This window comes from Moschus berezovskii, chromosome 7 (genome assembly GCF_049115385.1).
Source record: "Moschus berezovskii isolate FMDL1 chromosome 7, NW_MosBer_1.0, whole genome shotgun sequence".
Lineage (NCBI taxonomy): Eukaryota > Metazoa > Chordata > Mammalia > Artiodactyla > Moschidae > Moschus > Moschus berezovskii.
In genome coordinates, this window is record NC_142466.1 from 33,362,276 (window position 1) to 33,375,623 (window position 13,348).

Genomic DNA, 13,348 nt, shown 5'->3' on the forward strand with positions numbered 1-13,348 from the left:
TTGAGTTCCTTCCAGCAAGCACTGATAGGAGGCACGCGGGGACATGAGTTTGAGTGAACTCTGGGAGTTGGTGATGGACAGGGAGGCCTGGCGTGCTGTGATTCATGGGGTCGCGGAGAGTTGGACACGACTGAGCGACTGAACTGAACTGAACTGAACCAAGACACAGACTATACACTGCACCCCAAGGGGTTTCCACACTAGCAATTTGGAAAACTTACAGACGTTTACTGTGACATGAATGTAGAGGAGAAAATGCACCAGACATTGAAAAAAATCAAACCTGGGTGCCCTCTTTGGTTGCAAAGAAGCCCTGACAGAGGGTTTATGGAGAAACGCAGAAACACAGTGCAAGAAAGGGAAATCAAAGGTCAGTGAGGAAGAACTTTGTTTTACAAAAGGTTATTGTAATTCAACATGCTGCCCTCTCATCTCTTGAGATCAAATCAAAGTAAAATAGTAAATAAACCTAGATCTGCTTTGCAAAGTTCCAATTAAAGAAACCCCACACAATCTCACCTCACTAATTGGGCAGGAAATTCATGGTCAGCAATAATTCCATCACATCATTCATGCACTATTTCTCCTTGCATTACGCCAAGGCTTCTGGCAAATACCAGACCTCTAGTTTGCACAGAGCTGCTGAACCCTGACCCCTTTCAGAGGGTGTCTCACTACAAGCAGGCAGACGACAAGCAGCGTTTCTCATCTTTTGCCCTTCAGCCCTGACACCACTCCTCCGGCCCAGGCCAGGACAAACTTCTCCTGACTTTACCTTTACGTATAAGCTCATGAAGCACAAGAAACAGAGCAATGCAAACACATTAAATTCCAGCTTCTTGTTTAACAGAAGGGCAGACCAAAACAAGGAAAGGAAGTGACGTAACCATTATTACTTTTTCTACTCCAGCCTCTGGCCTCAGCCAGAGATTCCCATCAGTGTTGATAAATATAGATGGGGATGAACGAGTGAAAGATTGAATTGCTTATCACTGTCACTGACTCTGTGTTCTTATCGCATTGGGTCTGATGTCCAACAATACTCACCCAGCAGCCTTGTATTAAAGCCTGGGTTGTGCAGGACGCAGACAGTTGTTCTGGAGTAGGTGGCACTTAACGTAAGAATTTGTGCCTTTGGATGCTGCCAGTAGCATTGGGCCCCCACCCAGTAACAACAGAGCTATTGAGCCCTTTCCCAGAGGCGGGAAATCAAAAAAAGGCTACATTCATCTCGATGCTTTCACCCTACCACCCACACCCCATCAGATACACACTTTTGTCTCTTGGAGGTGGAAGGTGTGCGTTTCTCTCTCTCTCCCCTCCAACCTTTGCTTCTCTCTCACACAGCCCTCCTCCCTTCAAAGCACAGGAACCTCTCCCTGCAAAACTTTTCTCTTCATTTAATAAACCCTATAAACTCAATCACGAGAGGAGGAGGAGGGGACTTCACCAAGTATGTGACTCATGTTAGGCTCTTACATCTGGGTCTCTGTTTATTACTTGCAACCCGTTTTGAAATGCTTCCAATTTCCCTAGCAAAATCCTGCCATCTCCAATGCCATTTCTAGAGTCTTTCTTTTGAGGTCTCTCCCCATCCTTCTAACCCTATATCTTCTCTTCATTTGTCACACCTCAAAGCAATATTGGTTTCTCTGCTGTGAACTTGGTGTAACATGCTTTACATATTGATATGTAGGGCTGGATTCTTAACTCTTTGAGTGTGGGGTCTTATCTTTACTTTCACAACTCTATGCAGAAAATATAAACATTAGATATGGTGTGATGGCAATTTGAATATACAAATGAAATTTTTAAAGCTAAATCCAGGAGAGGTCCAGAAAGACTGGAACTAGCTTGCTTCTCTCCAGCTAAGCAGACTGAAGGCCTTAGCTGCTTCTCCCTTGCTGTATCTAAGCCTGGATCTCCAGGCTACTGTAATTTTGAGAGCTCTCAACGACCTTCCCACTGCAGCTCTTGCTGTTCAGTCAGTAAGTCATTTTCAACTCTTTGTCACCCAATGGACTGTAGCATTCTAGGTTTTCCTGTCCTTCCCCATCTCCCAGAGTTTGTTCAAACTCATGTCCATTGAATTGGTGATGCCATCCAACCATCCCATCCTCTGCCATCCCCTTCTCCTTTTGCCTTCAATCTTTCCCAGCATCAGGGTCTTTTCCAATGAGTCTGCTCTTCACATCAGGTGGCCAGAGTATTACAGCTTCAGCTCCAGCATCAGTCCTCCCAATGAATATTCAGGGTTGATTTCCTTTAGGATGGACTGGTTGGATCCCCTTGCAGTCCAAGGGACTCTCAAGAGTCTTCTCCAACACCACAGTTTCAAAAGCATCAATTCTTTGGCACTTAGCCTTCTTTAGGTCCAACTCTGACAACTGTACATGACTACTGAAAAAACTCTAGCTTTGACTATATGAACCTTTGTTGGCAAAGTGATGTCTCTGATTTTTAATATGCTGTCTAAGCTTGTCATAGTTTTCCTTCCAAGGAGCAAGTGTCTCTCAATTTCATGGCTGCAGTCACCATCTGCAGTGATTTTGGAGCCCAAGAAAAGAAAATCTGTCACTGCTTCCACTTTTATCCCTTCTATTTGCCATGAAGTGATGGGATCAGATGCCATGATCTTAGGTTTTTGAATGTTGAGTTTCAGGCCAGCTTATTGACTCTCCTCTTTCACCCTCATCAAGAGGCTCTTTATTTCCTCTTCATTTTCTGCCATTAACGTGGCATAATGTGCAATCTGAGGTTGTTGACATTTCCCCCAGCCATCTTGTCCCCACTCGGGATTTATCCAGCCTGGCGTTTCACATGGTGTGCTCTCCGTATACGCTCAGTAAGCAGGGCAGCAGTATTCAGCCTTAAGCAGGGCAGCAGTATACAGCCTTGTCGTACTCCTTTCCCAGTTTGGAACCAGTCTGTTGTTCCATTCGTTCTGACTGTTGCTTCCTGACCTGCACACAGGTTTCTCAGAGAAGGTAAGGTGGTCTGGTATTCCCATCTCTTTAAGCATTTTCCACAGTTTGTGGTGATTCACACAGTCAAAACATTTAGCATAGTCAATGAAACAGAAGTAGATGTTTTTCTGGAATTCTCTTGCTTTCTCCATGATCCAAAGATGGTTGGCAATTTGATCTCTGGTTCCTCTGCCTTTTCTAAACCCAACTTGTACCTCTGGATACATAAATAAGTAAACAGATTGCTCTTGACACAGCCAACCAATATTGCTTTCTGTTATTTGCAATCAACAAACTCCAAGTGATATACATCCCCTCTCCCCATCAACCCTTGCAGTAATGTTCTAATCTCTGTTCTTTTTCAGCTCTAGCAACACAACACAGCAATTTAGACAACTATGGTGACAGCTTAGCACTGCATTAGCTTCCTTCTCAGACAAGAGTGGATAGATTGAGTGACAAGGAATATAGTCCTTTAGCAAGTGGCAAGTCTCCCGCTAAGACACTGACATTCTGATTTTCAAATCAAATCTTCTGTTTATTTGATTAGTACATGTCAGGCCTCCCAGGGTCTGAACCTCTCGAGCCCCTGGGAACTGGCAGCTGAATGCTGGTAAATAAATGCCAAGCAGCTGCACTCAGAGAGAGCAGTGCCCACTCCTGGAGTTAGAACAACCTTAATTAAGTGCAAATTGTTAGGGCATCAGTACCATTGGCTTATTTATTCTGTTCCTGGATGGACATTATCATTAGAGATTCTGAAGGCATGTTGTTAACCCTGAATGTAAGCTCTCTCTAGTCAGCCTGTTAAAGCACGGTGTTAAAGGGGCCAAGTTCTGTTGCTATTTCAGTAGGTAGTTAGCCATGCAGAGAAAAGTTATTCCTTAGTATAGTATACATTCCACCCTGTCATCTCAAGGCTGCATTCACTTGATTACAGAAAAGCCAAGGTAAGAGAAAAGGCATAACTTTAGTTCAGCAAAAACCTGTCAATGAAACTAAGAACTTGGAGTACAGCCTACTAATATTCTTTCTATCAGCTGTATATGCTTAAAAAATGCTATATTCTACTTTATATTTTTAATGGACAGTTTATACATAGATCATTTATCTTTGATTTGGGGGGACTTATTTTTCCCCTTTAAAAATTATTGATGATTTTATTTAATTTTACAGCTTGTATTTTCTCTGGCCCACACATATAAAGCTTTCTTCAGTGACAAAGAATCAAATATAAAGCACTATTTCAAAAAAGTCTCTTAAGCATTTAAGTTAACACGAATATATCACCTCCTCACAAATACCAGTTTTCTCTCAAGGTCCAGTCACAGGAAATTTGTCAGGTAGGGAATTCCTTAGAACAAAGGTCGTGGAAAGTTTCCTGTGAATAGAACTGAATAGAATAGGGAGAACTTTTGACAGCAGTTCTTAAGATGTCTTTAGTTTGAGGGACTTCTCTGGTGGCCTAATGGTTGAGAATTCACCTTCCAGTGCAGGAGATGTGCTTTATAACTCGTGGGCTTGATCCCTGGTCGGGAAACTAAGATCCCACATGCCGTGGGGAAGCTAAGATCATGAGCTCCAACTGGAGAGGCCACACACTGCAAGGAAGACCTGGCGCAGCCAAAAAAAGAGATGTCCTTCATACTGAAGGGGCAGCACAGGAGGAAGGAAAGCCCATTCCAGCCTGCAAGCATAGGGCCAATGAACACATACAGCAGAGAAGAAATGGCAGTTGGGAGTCACAGTGGAGACATAAAGACTCCTTGAGCCCGGTCACCAGAGGATGCAGCAGGGAAGGGAAGAAAGTCCAAATAGAAAGGTTGAGGAATACCTCTTCCCCAAGACAGAATAGTGGTAAGAGGTGTGGAGGGATGGAGCCAGGAACAGTGAAGCAGGAGAGTAATCAGTGGCGTCAAGACTGGTGTGCTTAGGCTGTGAACACTCGGCGCTGGGGGCCTTACATCACCTGGCCCCACCCCCAGGTCTCCAGCCCCAGGTGCCCAGCAGGGCTGCTGTTCCCTAAAGCCCTTAATCCCCAGGCTCAAACATCCCTCGCTGGGCCTCCCCGCTCAGACCAGGTCTTTGTAGGCACCCCTCTCTCTGCCTGGAATAGTTGTTTTATACTATACTTCTTTCTATGCTGCTGCTGCTAAGTCGCTTCAGTCATGTCCAACTCTGTGCGACCCCATAGATGGCAGCCCACCAGGCTCCCCCGTCCCTGGGATTCTCCAGGCAAGAACACTGGAGTGGGTTGTCATTTCCTTCTCCAATATACTTCTTTCTATAGAAGACTATAAATTCAGAAGTGAAGTGAAGTCATTCAGTCCTGTCTGACTCTTTGTGACCCCATAGACTGTAGCTTACAACAGCTCCTCCATCCATAGGATTTTCTAGGCAAGAGTACTGGAGTGGGTTGCCATTTCCTTCTCCAGATGAATTTAGAACTACTCTGTAATTTTGGATAGCCCTTTGGGCTCACAGATCTTCCTAAAGAAAACCTGGAGTTGTTTGTAAACCACTTATCTTATGAGCACTTCTGACCTTTAAGCATTAAAACATCAGGGGGAGAGATGGAAGTGGTGATTCAGTATTCACCAGCTCACCCCTCAGCCTTCTGGAAGGACTGTTAGCCTGTAGGTGTACCTCACACTTCAGCAACGTCTGTTTAAGAATTCTGCTAGTCAGAAAATGATAGAGCACTCAAACCTACACTGTATTATGTAATTCTTTTAAACACAAGTACACACTGAGAGATCGACACTAGAAAATATATATTTTTTAAGTTTCAACTATTTCCATAAATGCAATTAGCCTGAGATATGCAGATAATTCCACTCTAATGGCAGAAAGTGAACAGGAACTAAAGAGCCTCTTGATGAGGATGAAAGAGGAGCGAGAAAAAGTCGGCTTGAAACTCAACATTCAAAAACAGTGTTAATATTATTTGGCATTAAAGAGACGAAGTGCTGATACATGCCGTGATATGGATAAGCCTTGAAAATACTATGCTCAATGAAATATACCAGTCACAAAGGACTACCTATGGTATAACTCCACTTACATAAAACAGCAAAAATAGGCAAAACTATAAAGACAGAAAGTAGATTAGTGGTTACCTTGGGCTGGAAGGATAGAGAGTTTGGGGCTGATGGCTAGAAAGAGGGGTTTTATTGGGGGATAGTGAAAAGTTCTAAAATAGAAGATGGTGAAGGATGCACAACTGGTTCCAGGTCTGGATTTGCCACGTGTGGTTATCTCATTACCTCTGCCACGACAATGTTCTCTGAAAACACCATCAGCTGCTTCCCCAAATTTCTTTCTTTGTCCAGTTCTCAACTCCAAATAACACTTTTCTCAACTCCCAGCCTTTTCTTTCCTTTCACTGTGCTTTTCTGACTGCCCCTATTCTTCTGTCTTTTCCAGAATCCGGCTTGTGTTTCTGTACACATTCTCTGATTCTGCAAATACAGACCTCTAGGAACTAGCTGGCACAGACAGAAGTCCTTTTAAAGAGGACAGGAAACAAGCAAGCAAGGAAAATCCCCTCCAGCTAGCAAAGCACAGGAAGGTTGTGACGGCAGTGATTTCTGTTCATGCCATCACAGTCCAGCTTTCAAATGAGAATCCCAAGGCTCATCTCATTCTTTATGCCTCTTTCCTCCCCTCCAACTCCAGCTGCTGTCCATGGGAATCAGCATGCTTTTTGATGACACAAAATTCCTTCCCTGATCAGCTCAGCTGGGGATAAGCCCTTCTTCTCTGGTTCAGTAGGGCTTCATTTGAATAACTTAACTCATTCTTGGGGTTCTTAATGTAGCTGGTGGGGAGGGAGGAAAAGGTCTGAGTCAAGATCAAACCACCTATTTTCAAATGAACGCTAGTAGGACTCCATCAACAGAAAATAGTAATAGATACTATTTGAGCATCTTTCTGTGCATGACATTTTTAAGATATTACCTCATTAATTCTCATATAACTGTATGTTGAATGGATTCTTTCCCCCATTCTATGAGTGAGGACACTGCAGTTTGGACAGATGGAGTAATTTTGTGGAGATGGTTAGATTCAGTGGACATGAATTTGGGCAAACTCCGGGAGATGGTGAGAGACAGGGAAGCCTGCTGTGCTGCAGTTCATGGGGTCACAAAGAGTGGGACACAACTTGGTGACTGAACAACATCAACGAAACTTTGGTCAGAGGTGGAGAGGAAATTCTTACTAGCTCTGTGTGTCTCTCGGGACTCTTCTCCCACCATCTGTTTCTTCTGCCACAGATGATGTCTGCTTCTCCTGCGTCTAGGTTATGGGCTTCTCTTCCTGCAGAGAGAAGAGGACTAAGTATAATCTGCTGCTACTGCTATTGCTACTGCTGCTAAGTCACTTCAGTCGTGTCCGACTCTGTGTGACCCCGTAGACGGCAGCCCTCCAGGCTCCCCCGTCCGTGGGATTCTCCAGGCAAGAACACTGGAGTGGGTTGCCATTTCCTTCTCCAATGTGTGAAAGTGAAGTCGCTCAGTCATGTCTGACTCATAGCAACCCCGTGGAATGCAGCCTACCAGGCTCCTCTGTCCATGGGATTCTCCAGGCAAGAGTACTGGAGTGGCTTGCCATTGCCTCCTCCAAGTATAATCTAGAAAAGAAAATTATTTCAGGAGCTAAGATGACTGCGGAAAAGAATGAAACTTTCTTATGGCCCTGTATAATGAAGACTAGAATTTGAGGAAGGTCAAGTGGAGAGGATCACATGATCTCTAGGGAATTTTTCACTAGATGTCGCTAAGTCGCGTCCGCCTCTTTGCAACCCCATGGACTGTAGCCCACCAGACTCCTCTGTCCATGGGATTTCCCAGGCAAGCATACTGGAGTGGGTTGCCATTTCCTTCTCCAGGGGATCTTCCCGATCCAGGATCAAACCTGTGTCCCCTGCATTGGCAAGCTGATTCTTTACCACTGAGCCCTTTTACTAAATGGTGCTTCTTAAAGATAAGATTTCATATGGTGCAGAGTTGCTGATGTAAATTAATCTATCCTTTCCATATTCTTGCAATTTTCCCCCACCCCAACCTGTCTACACCAGAGGATAAACCACTTTCAGACCCATCCTTTTGCCAGCCCAAGTTCCTTGGCCCGTGTTATAGAGGATTCTCCTGCAGGAATTAGTTGTTCCTTTATCTTATTGAACATTTGAGCTGCTTTCAGTTTTGGACTATCCAAAACAATGCTGCCGAGAACATTCTTGTATATGGCACTCTTGCCACACATATGCAAGCATATTTGTTGGGGATTTTACCCAGGAATGGAGTTGCTCAGTCACAGGATACCGTATGTTCAATTTTATTATAAAATACCTAATGAAAAAATGATTGCACCAACTTACCCTTTCCCTAGTTTGACAGCTTCCTTTGTCCCACATTCTCACTTCAACTTAGGAATGTTAGTCTTTTTGGCTAGCTTTTCTAGTAAATGTGCAGTTATATCTCAAAGTTTTAATTTACATTTCTCTGATTACTAATGAAGTGAGCATCTTTTCATATTCTTATTGATTATTTGAGCATTATCTTTTGTGAAATAAATACCCATTTAAATCTAGTGACCATAATGGATTGTCTTTTCCTTATTGATTTGCAAACAATCTTGATATATTTTAGAATCAATGCCTGTATCAGTGATGTATGTCACAGATAATGTTTCTATATTCCATTAGTCCATTTGCCTTTGTTCAAGAAGGAGACTGGCCTATAATTTTCCTTTTCCAAAGTGTCCTTGTCAGATTTGGATATCAAGGTTATGTTGGTCTCATAAATTATGTCAGGTGTATTCTCTTTTGTCCTATTCTCTAAAAAAGTGTATGTGGTATTGAAGATATTCCTTTCTTAAATGATTGGTAAAATTCACCACTAAGGCCATTAAGGTCCAAAGTTTTCCTTATGGGAGATTTTAAATTATAAATTTAACATTTTTGATATCTGCAAAACTATTTTATTTTGTATATCAAATTTATTCACTTTTTCCATAGAATTTGTAAGCTTTTCCTAATTTTTTAATATATTTACATAAAGTTGTTTACTATATTCTCCTATATTTGATGTCTGTAAGTTATAATTAAAAAGATGTTTCCTGTTTCACTCCAGAAATTGGTTATTTTTTACTTCACTTTCTTAATCTGTCTCAGCAAGAATTTATTAGTTTTATTAGTTTCTCCAAAGAAGCAATTTTTGTTTTATTGATTTTCTGTATTTTGTATTTGTCATTTCATTAATTTCTCTTCTTTATTCATTCCTTTCTTTTACTTAATTTGATATTCTTTTCTAGCTTCTTATGAAAAATGATCAGCTCATTGATTTTTTCAGATATCCCCACTGCAGTTAAAGCTACAAATTTCCCCTTAAGCACAGTTTTAGCTGTATACCACAGATTTTAGTCTGTAATAATGTATTCCATTCAAAATATTTTCTAAGCTCTACTATTACTTTTTCCTTGACCCATAAGTTATTCAGAAGTATATTGCTTAATTTCCAAATACATGGCAATTTTATAAAAATCTCTTTATAATTCTAACTTAATTCCATGGTAAACTTTGAACATACACTGTGTAATCTGAAAGTTTTGAATTTGTTGAGATTTACTTCAGATCCCAGCATACAGTCAAATTTTGTAAACATGCTGTGCATTTTTTGAAATACTGTACATTCTGCCCTGGCTGAATACAGTACACAATGTCCATGAGTGGTTTGATAGTTATGTTTTTAAATCCCTATGTCTTCATTGATTTTTGTCCATATGTTTATCAATAACTAAAGTTGTTGTGTGAAAATTTCCCACTATGAATGGGAATGCACCTCTTTCTTACATTTCTGTCAAATTTTGCCTTATTTACTTTCTTAGCCTCATACAATTTAACTTTATTATATATTTCTGGTGAGTAAAACCGTCTATTAATCCTGTCTTTTATTTCAAAAGCTTTTTGATCAAAAATGTTTTATCTGATATTAATGTAGATGAAAGATAGATATGACACATTAACTTTCTTTTCGTTAGTGATTACATTTCAGCCTTGCTGCATCCCATGATTTAGGTGTGTCAATCAAGAATGAGGAAGATAAAGCAGGTGCAACGAATAAGATTTCACAGTAAGGTGACAGTTTTAAGCCAAATACATCAGACATTATACTAAGTGTAAGTAGACTTATCAAATTAAAAGAAATTATAAGTCTACTTACACTTAGTATAATGTCTGATGTGTTTGGTTTAAAACTGTCACCTTACTGTGAAATCTTATTCGTTGCACCTGCTTTATCTTCCTCATTCTTGATTTTCTTGTTTGGGTTGACCCAGTGTATATTATTCCATTTTCACCTACTCTTACCCTCAAAGTTATAACCCTTTTTGCTCTACTTTTTAATGACTACCAGCGAGATTGCAACACGCAATTCTGACTTACTGGAATGCAATGTTTATCAGCATGCTTCCCCCACTCGTGGACCGTGCAAGAACTCCAGAATACCTCAACTCCATTTACCTGCCTCCTGACATAGGTTTATAAGATAGGTTTATAGGTTTATATTTTTATTATTGTTTTACACAGCCAATTGCATTCAGATTTATTCATAAACATCCCTTTCTGTTGCTCTTCCTTTCTTCCTGCTTCTCCCACCTCCCATCTGGGAACATTTTCATTCTGCCTAAAAAATATCCCTTGGTATTTTCTTAAGAAAAGGTATGCTGGTGATGAATCCTCCGAGTGTTTGTTCATCTGAAAATGTCTCATTTCACTTGCATTCTTTAAGGATGAAAATAGCATTTTAGGTTGGCAGTTATTTTCTTTCAGTGCTTCATATGTATACTCCATTATTTCTCATACAAAGTCGGTCTGCCATCAAATTGTAATTTGGGGATAATATGTCTTCACTCCTCCCCACCCCTGGCTGCTTTTAAGATTTTTCTACTTGTCATCTGTTTCCAGCAGTTCAACTCTGATGTGCATAGCTGTGGATTTCTTTTATTTAACCTCTTGGTAGTTTGTAGGACTTCTTGATCTGTGCCTTAATGTTTTTCGTCAGTGCGGTACATTTCTTGGTCTTTGTATCTCTAAGGATGAACCCTGCTACATCCTTTCTAGGACTACAACCTCTCATATTCTAGGCCTTTTCACTGTATTCTCTGTATTTTATCTTCTCCTTTGACCTTTTCCCTCTTTTATCTCTCTATGCTTCATTCTTGCTCATTTTTTTTTGTCAGTTATATTCCTAAGTATGTTCTAATTCTCACTATTTAGATTTTTGAGATAGTATATAAAAACACAATGTATTTTTTGTGTACTAAGCATTTAATTCAACAACCTTGGGAAACTCATTTATTAATTATAATAGTTTGTCTAAAGATTCTCTGGGATTTTTCTGTGAATACAAACATGTGTTCTGGGAACGACAATTGTTTCTCCCTTCCTAATTTAGTCTTATTTCTTTTTTATGACTAGGACTGATCTTAGTAAAATGTTGACTAGCAATGATAATAGGAAGCATCATTTTTATTTTTCCTGATCTCAGGGGAGATTTTCAACATTCCCTCACTAAGTACTACATACACTTTTATTTTTTGTAGGTAGTTTTCATTCTACTTAAGAGATTCCCATTTATTACTAGTTTGGAACACAAGTTGAATTCCATCATATATTTTGGCTGTATCTACTGAAATAAACAGACATTTTCCCCTTTATTCTGTAGTGAACTACACTGGTTTTCAAATATCTAAATAAATTCAATTTCCTGAGAAATACACAACTTGGTCATACACAAGCACAATATACTTTTTGTGTATTGATGGGTTCAACTTGATAGCATTTTACTTAGGACTCTCACAACTATATTCATAAGAGAAGTTGGTCTGTTATTCTCCTTTCTTGTAATGATCCTTTTCAAGATTTCGGTTTGATTCTTTCAGACATCTGAAGGCACATGCATTCTAGAATCACCTTAATACCATTTATACTACAGATAATCCCCAAACGGCTGCAGTTCCTGCAGGTTACCAAGCTACATACTTCCTATCAGCCCTTACAACACGCTGGATTTCAACCCAAAACATGGATTTACTTGCCACCATGACTTTGACAGGCCTTAGACTTCAACTTTGGTTTGCCTCAACCCTGGAAGTTTGTAAAAGTATCACTTAGCTCTCAGGCTTCTAGTGGGCCTCCCTAGTGGATAAGGAATCCGCCTGCAATGCGGGAGACTTGGGTTCGATCACTGGGTTGGGAAGGTCCCCTGGAGAAGGGAAAGGCTACCCTCTCCAGTATTCCAGCCTGGAGAATTCCACAGACTGTATAGTCCATGGGGTCGAAAAGAGTCCAATACGACTAGCAGCTTTCACTTTTGATCCTTCTAGCTGCCTTCTTCAGAATTTGCAAAGCTCCTCAAGACAAAGCAGCTCCAGAAACAATGTTTACTACCATAGATTTCCCTCTTTTTGTGGGATTATGGCTTGGTAATTTTTCATTGCCTTAAGTCTCCAATGCCTTAAAGATGATTTATAAAAAATATTTTGTTCAGCATTCCTAGTTGGCCTTAGCAAAAGGTTGACCCAGTTTCTTTGTAAGCCATCACTGGAATCAGATGTTCCTAGCTGCCTTTAAGTAATGCAGTGATTGTATAAAATAAGGTCTGAAATACACAGGTGGCTACCAAAACACTCACTTCACAAAGAAAGAGCTGCAGGTCTCCTGCATAATGCAAGGGGTAGTAGATTAAAAGCAAAGTTCAAAAAAAAAAAAATACAATATGCCATCAATGATATGGCTGAATAAGATTTTAAGTTATCTGTTGAATAATTTTATTCAGGACAAAACAATTCTCTTAACAGAGAAACAAGGTTTTTTTAATCTCTGGAGAGGAATCAGGAAGTGTGTTTATAGTGCTTAGCAACAATATTGAAAATTTTAGCATTTTTTTAAAATAGAAAAAAACTTAGATTGACACTTACATAGGTAAAATACAACTAAGATGGGGAACCACTGAATAATTAATTTAGTGACGTTCAGTTCAGTTCAGTCGCTCAGTAGTGACCAACTCTTTGCGACCCCATGAATCACAGCATGCCAGGCCTCCCTGTCCATCACCAATTAGTGACATTAATATCATTAAAATAATCAACCACTTAACTAGTTCCACAGTCATGACTAAAATGTCCACCTAGTGGACACAGGTTCTCAACCCTTTATTTTGTAGAAAAAATAATGGCTCAGGCTCAGAGTGATAAGTCCCATCCCCTACCTCACCCCCAGACTGGAAAGAAGAGAAAATAAATATGGCAAATGTCCACATCCAACAACATGCCCTTTTGTTTGTATTTAGTCTTATTTTCACATCTTCAAACAGGTGTTT